Genomic DNA, 14,816 nt, shown 5'->3' with positions numbered 1-14,816 from the left:
ACTACTGAGAGGAATTTCATAAGCGCCTTCAAATTGCCTCCCACAGACCTCAGAAAGCATGGCAGGGCTGTGTTGGCAACGTGGGGCTGCCAGATTCCCCTCAGGAGCACCAGGCGTTAGTGTTAATTGCTATCACCATTCCTGATCCTCAAGAGGGGGACTTCTGTGCTGCCCTGCTCCCTATGGAAGGCCATTTTCCTCCATCTCTCTCCCTTCCACAAATACCACTAAAGACATTTAGGTTATTCTTGAAGGTCATAGAAGCCACTTTCATGAGGGTTTACGATGTTCTCCTAGGACAAAAACATGAATCTTAACTCTGTTCGCCCCTCTAGTGAGTTGTAGTCCTGCATGCCATCTGTGCCGAGTAAGTTCTCATCTTTGTCTCTTCCATGGCCTTGCTCGTCATCCCGTAGACCAGAGAGCTAGGCTCCATACCCAAAATGCACATTATAAAAAGCTCTCAGAATTACAAACTACAAAGAAAGACAGAGGGCATTAAATTTTTTGATATTTATTAATACTTAAATTGGATCTAAGTCCCTCATATGGCCAGCAGAATGGAAATGAAATAAAATTATAATGAAAACAATAATGACCACCTCCTCCTTCTTCAAGTAGGCACAGTGCCATGTAAGGAAGATATCTCTTTCCCAAAGTGTGACAGGGGGAAAAAAAAAGAGTCAGAAGCCCTAGTCTTGCTCGTATTCCATGTTAATTCCTCAGAAGTCCATTTATGTCTTACCTTACAGATACCACTTAGATAACACTTAGGGCCAGGTCCCCAAGGAATGAATGGAATAGCCTGCCCACAGATCCAACCTGACAGGGAGGCAATCCTTGCTCATGTAAACATAAATCATTAAGCCTCTGTTCCAACCGCCCCAAGCAGCAACTCTGCTCAAGTGTAAGGGCCTGAGGAGGCCTGAGAGACCACTTGAGTCTGAATCCCAGGGTCTACACAGACAGCTGGGCGTGACCATGCATGTCTGCAGAGACCAGAGAGCCACTGGAGTTCATGTCAAAAGCAGCAAGTTTCATGATCAGCAAGAGACTCTGGATCAAAGCAACTGGTTCCCTACCAGAGCTAAAAGGTGAGACTCTATTGCTGAAGACACCGTAGCCTGCCGTGAGGGGACACTGAGAGGTCATGCTGGAACTGAGAGGGAGTTCCCTCCTGGCTGGCTTTCGTGGCACTGTAGAGTGTCATGGAAATAGCTGGAAAATAACATTTGCCAACAGAGCAAATAAACAGGAGATGCTAGCAGATATGAAACCGGTCACCTGTATAAAAATGACACACAGGGCTGGAGAGATGGCTTAGCGGTTAAGCGCTTGCCTGTGAAGCCTAAGGACCCCGGTTCGAGGCTCGGTTCCCCAGGTCCCACGTTAGCCAGATGCACAAGGGGGCGCACGCGTCTGGAGTTCGTTTGCAGAGGCTGGAAGCCCTGGCGCGCCCATTCTCTCTCTCTCCCTCTATCTGTCTTTCTCTCTGTGTCTGTCGCTCTCAAATAAATAAATAAATAATTAAAAAAAAAATGACACACAGCCTATTCAGGCAACCACCTGTTCTTGGGTTATACATGAGACATCTCATTGGGGAGAGCTCATTCCTACTACTGGGAACCAAGCAAGATTCCCAACAGACTCCAAAGACAACCATCACTGTTCTCTGCCTAAGCAAAGTGGGCATACACACCAAATCTCTAAGAACTAGGCTGGCCCCCTTTATTTGAATCTGCTCTCATTTTTGTTGGAGAATCTATTTTATCTTACATAGGGTGGAGAGTACTGGGGAGATACAGGATACATCGATGCATCAAGAATGGAGAGTCAACTGCGTATGCAAGATGGGTCACCTCTACCTCTTCTTCCCTGGTCCAGGAGTCAGTATAGAGGAAGTGGTCTCACGGGTACTGCTGTCAAGGCTGGCCTGAAAACCAACTCCGGGGAGATGGCAACAGAAACCATGGTCATTCAAATCTCATCAAAACAGAGATCCAGAGGCTACAGAGAACTCATCACTAAATCAGATCTCCAACATGTTTACAAAGCTCAGGGAACATTTGAGAAGGGCCAGAAAAATTGTAAGAGCCTCAGGGTGGATGGAATCAGCCTGAGGCACTACCCCCCACCCACAGAGACTGACTGAGAGGACCCTTAGTAAATTCATAAAATTAATAAATAAGTTTAAATTTAATTAATTAAATTAATACCTAAGCTTTAAAAAAAATCAATCAGTAAAAGAAAGACGGGGCTGTGTTCTGCTTTCTGCTCTAGTCACCGCAGATGAGCACAGTCCTCTGCAGGTTAGCACATGGGGCTCTGCATAGGAATTTAAATGTGCCGACACACACACACACACACACACACACACACACACACACTCCAAAAAAATTAAGGGAGGGAATGAGAAGAATTTATATTTTCACTTTCTTTTGTGTAGACTGTCACAGAAGTTCAGGGCTATAAGATCAGAAGTCATAGCAAATATGATAGAATATATAGATATGCAGATATATAATATATTGAGTATAGAAGATTTAAGCCCATAATTAATGATGTGAAGGAAGCATATGAGGTGTCATGAGGACAGACGGATTCACAGGTGAGAAAATGGACGTGGGAGCATTGGGAGGCCATACAGTCCCGTGAAGGAGTGGGCAGGCTTGGAAGTGCTGCTGAACACTTGACTTTGTAGATGAATCAATGGATTTATTTAAAATGTACATGACTCGTGTCATATCCAAAAGCAACCATTGATGATCCAGTGATGGATCCTAAATAAGTAGAGATTTATGACATGGAATAATTGACAAAACAGTTGCCATGATCCTAAGTCAGCATACTACAGGAATGTTTAGAAAAATACATGACATTTTGAAAACGATACCCAAAGGAAGAAATTTACCAGAAAGCAGGAAAAACATTTTAAAAAATTAAGGGCAAATTCCATAAAAGAAAAATGAAATGGCTGAGTTAAAAAATTCAATAGAAAGCTTAAATGGCAGATTAAGTCAAGCAGGAAAAAAAAAAAAAAACAGATTCTATGGGTGAGAAGGAAGCAGTGTTTTAGAGTGATGTCTTTGGGACATGAAACGGCTCTTGCATTCGCAGCCTCAAGAGTTACGGAGTCTCATTACCTGCACAAGACCTGCGCAATATCAGGTTCGTCAATTCGGTCCTGGATGGCAGAATAAGGGAAAAAGACATCAAAGCAGAAAAAGGTCTAGTGAGAAAGAAGGGATTCAGTGCAAGGGGGCATAGAGGAGACAGAAGAAGTCAGCAGGAGGAAATGATGATCAAAATATATTATACACATGCATAAAAGTTCTCAATAAAAAGATTTCCATTTCACTTTAAAGGAAAGAATCAATGAGATAACACAAAGATTTGAAATTATGCAGTTCAAAGAAAAAAAATACAAAAGAATGAAGAAAGCACATGGAAATTATAGCACCATGCCCAAGACCAAACCTTAATATAAGGGCAGTTCCAGAGAAGAGAAGGGGCCAGCAAGCACGCCTAAAGAAACAATGTCCGAGAATTTTCCCAATATGAAGATAAATTGCCAGCCACTTGATACAAGGTGTGCCGCGGTACCAGCCAAGTTCAGCCCACAGAAAACTTTACCAACACCTATAACATTCAAACTGTCAAGATCAAAGACAGGAAAATAGCCTGAGGACAGAAAAGAAGAGAAACACACACCACATCCCACAGAGGGCATTCAGCTGTCGGCAGCATTCTTGGCTGAAATTCTACAGGCCAGAAGGGAGTGGAATGCACTATATATTTAAAGTGCTCGTGGAAAAAATGCCTCCCAAGAATAGCCACTCAGTAATCTATCTCAGCTATCTTTCGGAAATGAAGTATAAATAAAAATCTCCTCAGATACTAGAGGAAATTATCACCACTAGCTCTGTATTACTTAAAAATTGCTAGTGGGAGTCATTTAAACTGAAGCTGCCTTTTACTGAAGTGGAATATCTCTAGGCACAAAAATCAGCAGTAAAAACAAAATAGAGCCAGAACCAGATCAAATATGAAACATGGTGGTTAAGGCGACGTCCATTATATACAACGTATATGTCCCTCAGCCTTGGGGAAGAAACAACCAATCTTGCCATATCCAACACCATGGCTGAACCTGAATGATACTATGCTGAGAGACATGGCCAGAAGCCTAGACATGCAGAAGACTTTTTGATGGGCATCTCCTTTTCTTCTAGCCAAACAACAATGGAAGCTTCCTTTAGCAGAAAACATTTCATGGTATCATTTCCACGTGGCAACTGAACAAAGAAAATGTTCATGGAAAGAGAGTCACAAACACACCGCCAAGGCGACTATAGTTAATGACCATGCATTGTATATTTGAAATCTGATAAGAGAGGAGATTCAAGTTGTTCTCACCAAAATAAAAGATAAATAAGTGACATGATAGATATGGAAGTTAGCTTGATTCTGATAATGACTTCACAGTGCAGGCATGTATTAAAACATACATTAAAACATATAGAGTTCCTATCTCAAGCTACCTCAATAAAACTGAAAGAAGGGAAAGGGAGAGAGGGAGGGAGGGAGTAAGGAGGAGGCAGAGTGGATCATGAAACTGAGTGTTGTACACATGTATATATAGAGATCCAGAATTCCCTCTTTCCTTTGATTGTTAAAAATGTTGTATTAAGAATGTTCTTTTTGAGGAGTAGATCATTTTAATGTGAAAAGCAATGAGGCCATTCTCTATACACCAGTGACTATGTTGAAGAGGTGTTTGCTTTTGGAAGCAGTTATATAGGTCCAGTGGTGTAAAAAGAGACATGCTTCCTGTTTGCCTTGGAGGAGCAGTAAAGTAGGTGTCAAGAAGATATGCAGTTTCCCTTTCACACTGTTTGGTTGCAGTGGCCATAGGCCCTGGCACACCAGTTCTCTCTCCTTTTCTCTCTCTCTCCTTCTGTCTCATAAAAAAGAGGAGCAGGGACTGGTAAGATGGCTCCGTGCAATGCAAGTGTGCGGACCAGAGTTCTGATCCCAGGCACCCACCTGGGTGCTGCTTGGGCTAGTGGCCCACCCAGAGCTCAGCCCTTGGAAGACGGAGTCAGAAGGTTCCTGGGAAAACTGACTATCTGGACTATCTGAAGGAGTGAGCACCGGGTTCAAGTCAGAGAGCTTCTCTCAGTAAAGAAGATTAAGAACAGCTAAAAACCACATCCCACATCAACCTCTGGCCTCTATGTGCCCATACCTGTGCCCAAGTAGATATGGGCATGTATACATGCAAGTACAATACACTTACACATACCCCAGAAATAGAGGGGGGGGAGGAAGGGAGAGATGAAGAAAGGAAGGAAGAGGAAGGAAGGGAGGGAGGGAGAGGATTAAGCATTGAAACTCAACTGTCCCCAAAGGGTTTGTATTATAGACAAACATCAGGATGTCTTTCTGGCTATTAAACACTTGTTTAGGTTTTTATTTTTCACTGTCCAACTCTGGCAAACAGGTTTCTTCTTAATGACTTTCCTGTCTAGATTTCAGCTCATCTTGCTTCCATCAACACATTTTCCCCTCACAGGATCAACATTTCCTTCACAGGCAACTGCTGACCAGGAACGCCTGCGGCATCATTGCGGTTGACAAAGATGTGACTTCTTGGTGCTGGCTAAGAGAATGCTGCTCTGAAAAAAAAAAGGCATGAAAAAGAGAGTAGAGATACTCAATATTCAGATTCTACATATCCCACGTCCGTTCTTTGCACTTTTGCTTCCTTGGTGTGAGATATGGAGTCCCTGTGCCTGGGAGCCCAAGCAAGCCAAGGAACTGCATGAGGACCAATGGAACATAGGAGAAAAATCCCAAAGCAACAGGGATCACATGACCAACCGCAGAAATCAAAGTAGAATATCTTCACGTATTTTCCTCTTTTCCTCTGTGTATATTCATACTTGATTAAGTTTTCCTTTTCCTTCTCTACCATCTTATTTTGTTCGGTTCATGATGGTGTATATTCTGTCTAGTGCAGAAGTTACAGAACAGCCACACAGGACTGGACATAGAGGGGGAATGGCAGCAGCCACTGAGGAGACCTAGTCTTCCAGAGGGAACAGAGGAGCCTTGATCCCCTGTGGAAGACAGTACCACACCAGAGCTGGGCTTTGTTTTAGATGAAAGCTTTAAAAGAAGGAGTCATTAACATGGGAAAGAGCAAATACGTTGGAAAGGGTAAATATGTTGGTTTGATGTAGCCAAGGGGAGTGATAGGTGATGTCTGTCCCGATTTTTTTTTTTGAAGAAAACTTTTATTGACAGATTCCATACTTATAGACAATCAACCATGATAATTCCCTCCCCCACTTTTTCCTTCAGAAATCCACACTCCATCATATCCTCTCCCTCTCTCCACCAGAGAATACTCAACTCCTACCAAACCAGATACTCAGAAACACAGAGGCTCCCAAGATCTCATCACTGAAGTAAGGCCTAAAACGAACCCAACCTGGTTCAGTATCTCTTTTATTTTGATGTCATCATCTCTTCCTCCTATTATGAGGGTCTTGTGAAGGTATTGCTAGGCACTGTGAGGTCATGGATATCTAGGCCAATTTCTGTCTGAACAGTTGTGTTGTAAGCAGTCCTACCCTTCCTTTGGCTCTTACATTTTTTCCTTCAACTCTTCCGCAATGAACCCTGAGCCTTGTGGTAGAGATGTTTCAGGGCCAAACACATCTCCATCACTTCTTCTCAGCACTATGGTGCCTCTTGGGTCATCCCAGCAGTCACTCCATCTGAAAAGAAAAGCTTCTCTGACCAAAAGTGAGAGTAATGTTAATATATGGATATTGACATTAAGTGAATTGCTTACAGGGCAGTTTGGTGAGCATAATATATGCATTTGGCCAGACAAGAGCAGGCATTACATGCCTAAGGTTCATGACCTCCTCCGCCATAAGCTTTTGATTAGGTTTTTAGGACCAGGCATGTATTCCCTCCCATAGAGTGGGCCTCCAGTCCAATTAGAGAGCAGTTGGTTTCCCTCAGAGCAGATATGCCACTATTGCACCCATTCAGTCATTGGCCTGTCTGGACAAACTTGAGGCTTCCAGTGTCCATTGTTTTCACCACTGACGACTTCTGTCTCCCATAGGGCTGCATGCAGTGCAGCTTTTTCCAGTTTTTAGTTAGCTGGTCTTCAGGGAAAAGGTTTTCATCTCAGCCCCAGCTTGATTTCTCTGTGACCTTCTCACCCAGGCATGTGGAATCTTCAGCAATAGGGTCTTACTATCTGTTTGTGGTGGGAAACCAAGAGCCTTGGCAACAGCCTGTAATGTTTGGGGGGCAACAGGGAGTTTCCTGGCCAATAACTCACTGGAAGGTATCCCATCCCTGTTACTGAAAATATTCTAGTAACAATCTATGGCTTCTGGGTGTGCCATTATTCAAAAAATTAGGTTTTCATGTTTTATTCATATTAACTTAAATTTTCTTTATTACCTACATTTTCCTGAAAGTAGAACTGCCACATGCTATAAATCTTCCTCTCTACCTGTATCTCATGAATTTGGCCTAAATGAGTGTTGCTATATTTTTGGCCAAAGATGAGTATCTCAATGTGAAAAAGTAAACTCAGGTTTTATAGCATTCATCATCTGTTGCTAAATTTTATTCTCCAAAGATTGAGCAGCTTAGTAATATTTTATAGTTTACAAGAAAAATTGAATTCAAAGTATGTCTCTTCAAGAGCAAAGCTGTTCAATTGTGCTCCCCCCCTCACCCCGAGGAGGGTCTCACTCTAGCCCAGGCTGACCTGGAATTCACTACGAAGTTTTAGGGTGGCCTTGAATTCATGGCGATCCTCCTACCTCTGCTTCCCGAGTGCTGGGATTAAAGGCGTGCACCACCACGCCCGGCTCTAATTGTGTTTTAATTGTGATTCTGCTGGACGCAATGTGCAGGGAACACAACGACATTCTTATGAGTCCTTACATCTTGACACATTTGAAAGATTAGCACTACCCTCGAAAATCTAGAATGTAAACATCCACCAAATAGCTCATTTCTACACATGATTGTTTTGAACATTTTAGTCTTCTGTGCATCAATTTCTGGGGATTATATTAGCTAAATGTTTTCTATCACAACCCATTTTTTAAATTTAATTAATTAACTAATTAATTAATTTACTTGCAAGTAGAGAGAGAGAGAGAAGAGAGGACAGACAGAAAGAGAATGGGCACTCCAGGGCCTACAGCCACTGCTAACCAACTCCAGGTGCATGCGCCCCCTTGTGCACCTGGTTTACGTGGGTCCTGGGGAATCGAACTGAGGTCCTTTGGCTTTTCAGGCAAGTGCTTTAACTAACTGCTAAGCCATCTCTCTAGCCCAACAACCCAATTTGAACAATGATCAATCATTTGCATTCAATGAATTTCATAGATGTCATTGCTTAGTGCTCAGAGTTTTCATATAGTGTGGATCCACATATTATTAACCTAACACAAGACTTGAAACGTTTCCACCCCTCAAATCTTCCCCTTTCCAGACAATGCTCCCACATGTTCAATCAATTCCTGGCTTTTACCACAGTAGTTATGACTCTTCCTGGTCTAATAATCCAAGCCAGTGAGAAATAGTGGTAGAGAGCAGGAAGAAGAAAGGTTTGTTCTGAGTTGGGGAAGGAACTTGACAATGAGCAGTTCTGTCTTTTATCCTTGCCTTGGGAATGTGACTGTTAACGTGAATGTTAGACTTAAAAATAGTAAAGTCGAAAACACTGAGAAAAAATAAGAGGGCTTGTAGCTGTGTAAACTGTCTTTGAGTCCTCTCTCTATGGACTGTCTTTAAAGAAGAGCTCTTTCTACACAATAAAGGTTGCCTCCTCTCTACAATAAGCTTTTTTTCTATAAACTCCCTGTCTCTGTATGATAACCTTTCTTCTTTAAAACTCATCCTTCTTATCTGTGAGGTTCATTCCGGGATTTTTAAGACAAAGAACCTGGAGCTACTCACTTAGTGGAGCTTTTGTGACAGTTGGGAGTTCTGCACCCTAGTTCCTTAGGTGCCAAAATAAGACTTAAAAACAAAGATGAGGCTACATTCACTACGTGCAAAATTTTCAAGGACCATTCATATTATTGTATCAGTAATTTATTCCTTTCTATTGCCATGAACTATTTTGTCTTAGGATAGCATGCAGTATCATGGATAGTCCAAGGACATAATGCTAACAGCTATAGAGTGTAAAAAGAAAGCAGTTGTGAACATTTTTAGTCTTCATGTAAATACATGCTTTTATTGATTCTACATAAATACTGAGTGGGATTTCTGGTTCCTAGACCACATGTATGCTGTCTGTGTGAGTATAGATATACATCTGGAAACAGGGATATGAATTGATTTGTAAGAACTTGCTTAACTGCATTTCGGCAGACTTGTACCGATTTACATTCAGAACAGGGGCAGGAGGTTACCGTTACTCGACGCACTTGCGAAGACACGATTCTGCCTGTCTTCTTATATGAACAGTTCTCTTGAGTATAAATTGCTTCTCATGGTGACCTTGCTTTGTACATCATAGATGATTAATGACATAACACATCTTTTCTCTGTATGCTTCTTGGCCATTTTTATTCATTCTCACATGAAATGCCCATTTAAGGCCTCTTCCAATTTTTCATTGATTTTTTTTTTTACCTTTTGTATTCATTTTTAAAGTTATATTTTGAACTTATTTATATTCTGTTGTCACAAATACATAGGTTGGTATACAAACACATATGCATGCATGCATACATGGATATTTACATATAGACATGCATAACAAATATATTTCACACTTGATAACTTGATAGTTGTTTCTTTCAAAATCTTTCAGTGAGCAGAAAATGTTTAAATTTTGATGGTGTCAAATTAATAATTCTCTTTTTAAATTGTACTTAGTCTTGGTCTACTCTGAGATCTTAAGGATATCCTACCCAAGTTTTCTTACAAATATGTTATTAGCTTTACATTTACATCTATGTAAATTACATCTATGACCAAATTTTAAATTATTTGCTATGTGTGGTATAAGATGCAATCACTGGGGCTGGAGAGATGGCTTAGTGGTTAAGCCCTTGCCTGTGAAGCCTAAGGACCCTGGTTCGAGGCTCGGTTCCCCAGGCCCCATGTTAGCTATATGCACAAGGGGGCGCACACGCCTAGAATTCGTTTGCAGTGGCTGGAGGCACTGGCACACCCATTCTCTCTCTCTCCCCCTCTTTGTCTGTCTGTCACTGTCAAATAAATAAATGAAAATAAAAAATAATTTTTAAAAAGATGCAATCGCCTTCTTGGAAATTTTTGCTTATTTAATTGCTTTGAAGAATGTGTTAGAATTTTATTGCCCAAGTAATGCTGTATGGTTGCATCTATTTAGCTATTTTAGAAATGCAACACTTTCTTGGTAATTGTAATTTATAGGAAATCAGCAGAGCTTACGGTATGAGTTCTCCAAATTCGTAACTAGGTAGGAAGCAGCTTCAGGGAGGAAGGGCTCATTTCAGCTCACAATTCCAGATTGCAGACCCGTGTGGCCGGGAAGGCGTGGCAGCCGGAGCTTGCGACCTCTGGTGGCCTTCAGTGGATGGCGAGAAAGCAGAGCGGGGTGAATGTTGGCTCTCCATCCACTCTCTCCTTTTTATTCAGTCCCGGGACGGAGCTCTAGCCCATAGGATGGGGTCGCCCACAATGAGAGTGGGTTCAATTAACCTAACCTAGAAAATTGTTTACATTCTCAGGAACTTGTTTCCATGATGATTCTAAATTCTATCAAACTGACAAATAGAGATTGAACAATCACAGACCCCACAAATTCCAAAACTTGCAGATCTTAATTCCCTTACATTAAAATATTATTTTTTTACCATCTGCACACTTTAAATCACTTCTAGATTGTTTATATTACCTACTACAATGTCAATGGTACTTAGCCTTATTTGGGGAATAACGACAAGAAGGAAGTGTGCGCATGTTCAGTACAGATGTGCTGCTTTTCCAAATATTTTCAAGACGTATTGGTTGAAATCCATAGCTGTGGAAGCCTGCACACGCAGAGGGTTGCCTTCTCCACGAGGGCCAGGGGGTCACGCTGTTCCCTTCAGTCAGGCCAGAGAAAAGGATCACAAGTCATGTCATGGTTGAGAGAACTCCGAGAGTAAACATTGCTGTAGTGGTCTGGTCTGCCGAACAAATTAAAAAAAGAAGAAAGAAAAAAAAACAGACCCCAAAAGATCCAACTAATTCTAAGTAATTGAACCGCAGCCCAGAGAAAAGTTTGAGGCTATTTAAAGGATTACAAAAATATCCAGCCCTGAAAACAATAAAATTCATAATGACTTGGCAGTCGTGCAAGAAGCAGGAGAATGTGACCAAATTTATGTAAAATAAAGGGAAGGCAAGTGAATGTCACACAAAGTCATACCGCAGGCTCTGCTGTAAATTGACAGAGTAGGAATTGTCCCATAAAGCATTGCTGTGCTTAGCTTTTACCCTGGATTTTCACCCAAAACTACCATGCGTAAATTAAAGGTCACATTTAAAAAGAGCTGATAATAACATGGTATAATACTTCTGCTATGTTTTTTTTAAAATTATAATTTTACATGGATAGCTTGTTTGGTAGCTCTGAGTTAATCCTTTAGGCTCTACAAATTTATATATACATATGCATATATATATATGTATATATATATATATGTATATATATATATACACACACACATGTATACATATAAATATATAAATTTGTATAAATATATGTATAACCATTCATCACTATTCACCACTATTGAGGCAAAATGCTGTTTTCTCTCTCTATATATATGTGTGTGTGTGTGTGTGTGTGTGTGTGTGTGTGTGTGTGTGTATGTGTGCGTGTGTGTGTGCGTGCGCGCGCCCATATATATATATAATGCATATATAAAACACAGATGTCTTCCTCATCAGATTGTATGACAATACAGTTATGCCTGTTGAATTGTTATTAACCATTCTTTCATTTTGAGAGAGAGAGAATGGGCACTCCAGGGCCTTCAGTGGCTGTGAATGAACTCCAGACATGTGCGCCCCCTTGTGCACATGTACAGCATTGCACACTGGCGTCACTACCCGGCCGGCTTAAGTGGGATCTGTAAATTCGAATTCATTATGAGTTCTTAGGCTTCACAGGCAAGCACCTTAACCACTAAGCCATTTTTCCAGTCTCTTATTAACCATTTTTTACATATCTTTTATCTATCTCATATATTACCTAGCGTATGGTATTTGCATTTAAATTTTTTTTTTTCTGTCTCTTCTCAATGTCAGGGGCTTATTCCTCACTGACACATGCTGAGTATCCAGAACTGTGTCTGGTACACACCGCACACCAAGTGTAAGTCTATAGGCGTGGCTGTGAAGGAGTGCTGCAAGGAAGTCTCTATGGAGGATTAGCACAGGGGAGTCTTGTGATGACCCATCCAGTATGTTGATTAATTGTGTTAGTGACCTTTAGCATTGCGGTAAAAACTACATGATAAAAGAAACTTCGGGAAGGACAGGTTTATTTCAGCTTATAGCCTCGGGTTACATCATGGAGACCGAAGATGGCAGCTCGAGAGGTGAGAACATGAGAGGTGAGAACATAAGCTTAACACACACATGACAAAATGACCCCAAATTGTGCACGTGTAAATGCAAAGACATTCACTTGAAACTGATGAGTTCTGTGGAGTTCTGCAGATTATGTTGATGTCTGTTTCTGGTTCATAAACATACTAAGTAAAGTAACACAGGAATTCCTGGGATCTTTGTTTTAAGTTTTCTTTAATATTTTTATTTATTTTTTTAAATTAACTTATCATTTTTTATTAACAACTTCCATGATTGTAAACAATATCCCTTGGTAATGCCCTCCCCCTCCACCCACCTTCCCCTTTGAAGCGCCGTTCTCCATCATATACCCTCCCCCTCTCAATCAGTCTCTCTTTTATTTTGATGTCATGATCTTTTCCTCCTATTATGATGGTCTTGTGTAGTAGGCCTGGCAACTTCTTTTTCTGTAGATTTTTGTGAATCAATGTTTCAAATAATACTTGAAAGTATTGAATTAACTAATGAAGCAGATTGAAGCTATACTTTTAAGAACTCAAAATGTTTAAACAAAGAGTTGCGTATTTTATTATGCTTGATAGCTTTCTTTGACTCTTGTGGTGAGTGGAGATTTGTTTATATCTTCATATTTAAATTCTTTTTCATGTTTTTATTTATTTTCAAGAGAGGGAGGAGAATGGGCATGCCAGGGCCTCCTGCCACCACCAAAGAACTCCAGATGCATGTGCCACTTTGTGCATCTCACTTTACATGGGTGCCCGGGAATCAAATCTGGGCCAGCAGGCATTACAAGCAGCACCTTCAACTGCGGAGCCATTTCTCCTGCCAAATATATGCATACAAGGGTAGGAGGAATGGCTCAATAGTTGCAGGCACTTGCTTGCAGAACCTGATGACCTGAGTTTAATTTCCCAGTACCCACATAAAACCAGATGCACAGAGTGGCACATGTGTCTGGAGTTCATTTGCAGTGACAGAAAACACTACAGTGCCCATTCTCTCAATCTCTCCCTCTCTCTCATAAATAAAGAAAATATTTTGGCCCAGTCACATTGATGTGTGACATTAGCCATCGCAGAGGAGGTGTGGCAGAAGATGCTAAGATGTAAAAGTGCACAACACTAACTCCCTTGCCTGAATGGCACCAGGCACCCGTTCCACAGGTAGCTCTGAATGCAAAATGCCAGTGCCAACAGACAGGGGCACTGTGGGACATCCCTCATTAGCATCTTGCCTCTCTCAACCAGGCCTTCTTCACCTCCAGAGATGGCCACCAGATCCACAAGATATGGTGAGATCCAGCTGAGCAACTGTTTCTCCCATGTCACCCTGGAAACTGAAGACTGTGAAACGAGCCCTTGTCACTGAGGCCTTCCTATGTTAAGGGCCCAGCAAGCTGTGCCATGCCTTGTCCTTTAAACTGTCTGTTTGGGAAGCATCCAATGTGTTCGTATGATTCAGCCTTTGCTTTCCCAACTCAAGTTGCCACACTGCTGGAATTGCCTATTGCTCACCCCGGGGGACAGCACACCATGAAACGATTGGGACATGACTACAAATCCAAACACTTCCAAAGGTCAGGTAGTCGTTTATACGACCACCAAACTGAGAGAACAGAGAAAGTCTGGGTTCTTGTAGCTGATGGGTTGTGTGATAGGTCCTGTGAAAGAACATGGATGTTGGAGATTTCCAGCAAACCAGGGCTCCTTGCAACTGAGCCATTGCCGGTGCCTTGTCTGCCAAGACAGATGCATTTCAGCCTGCCAAAGCCCCTCCTCTCGGAAGCTAACAGTCAGCAGGGTTTATACCTATAGGCACCTCTTTGCCCCTAGGAACACACACACACACACACACACACACACACACACACACACACACTTCAACAGTTTTTCTTCGTGTTGTTTTTGCTATGTAATTAGCCAAAGCTTCAGAGAGAAATCCCACCATTCTTTATACAGAGAGGACAGCTGAGATGAAAGCAGAAACAGTTCCCACAGAAGGAGATGTAGCATGCCTTTCAGATTTGAGTACTGGTATATTTTTCCTGCAAAAACCCCGAGCTCACTCCTGAGATCACTGGGCAGTCCTGTGGGTTCTCTACGTCCCTCTCTCTCTCTCTCCTGCCCTCCCTCCCACTCTCCCTTTCTCTGAGCATCAGGATTGAGAGAAGACAAGGCTAGTGCAAGGGT

The sequence above is a fragment of the Jaculus jaculus genome, chromosome 10 (genome assembly GCF_020740685.1).
Source record: "Jaculus jaculus isolate mJacJac1 chromosome 10, mJacJac1.mat.Y.cur, whole genome shotgun sequence".
Taxonomy (NCBI): domain Eukaryota; kingdom Metazoa; phylum Chordata; class Mammalia; order Rodentia; family Dipodidae; genus Jaculus; species Jaculus jaculus.
Note: the sequence above shows the minus strand (reverse complement) of the source record.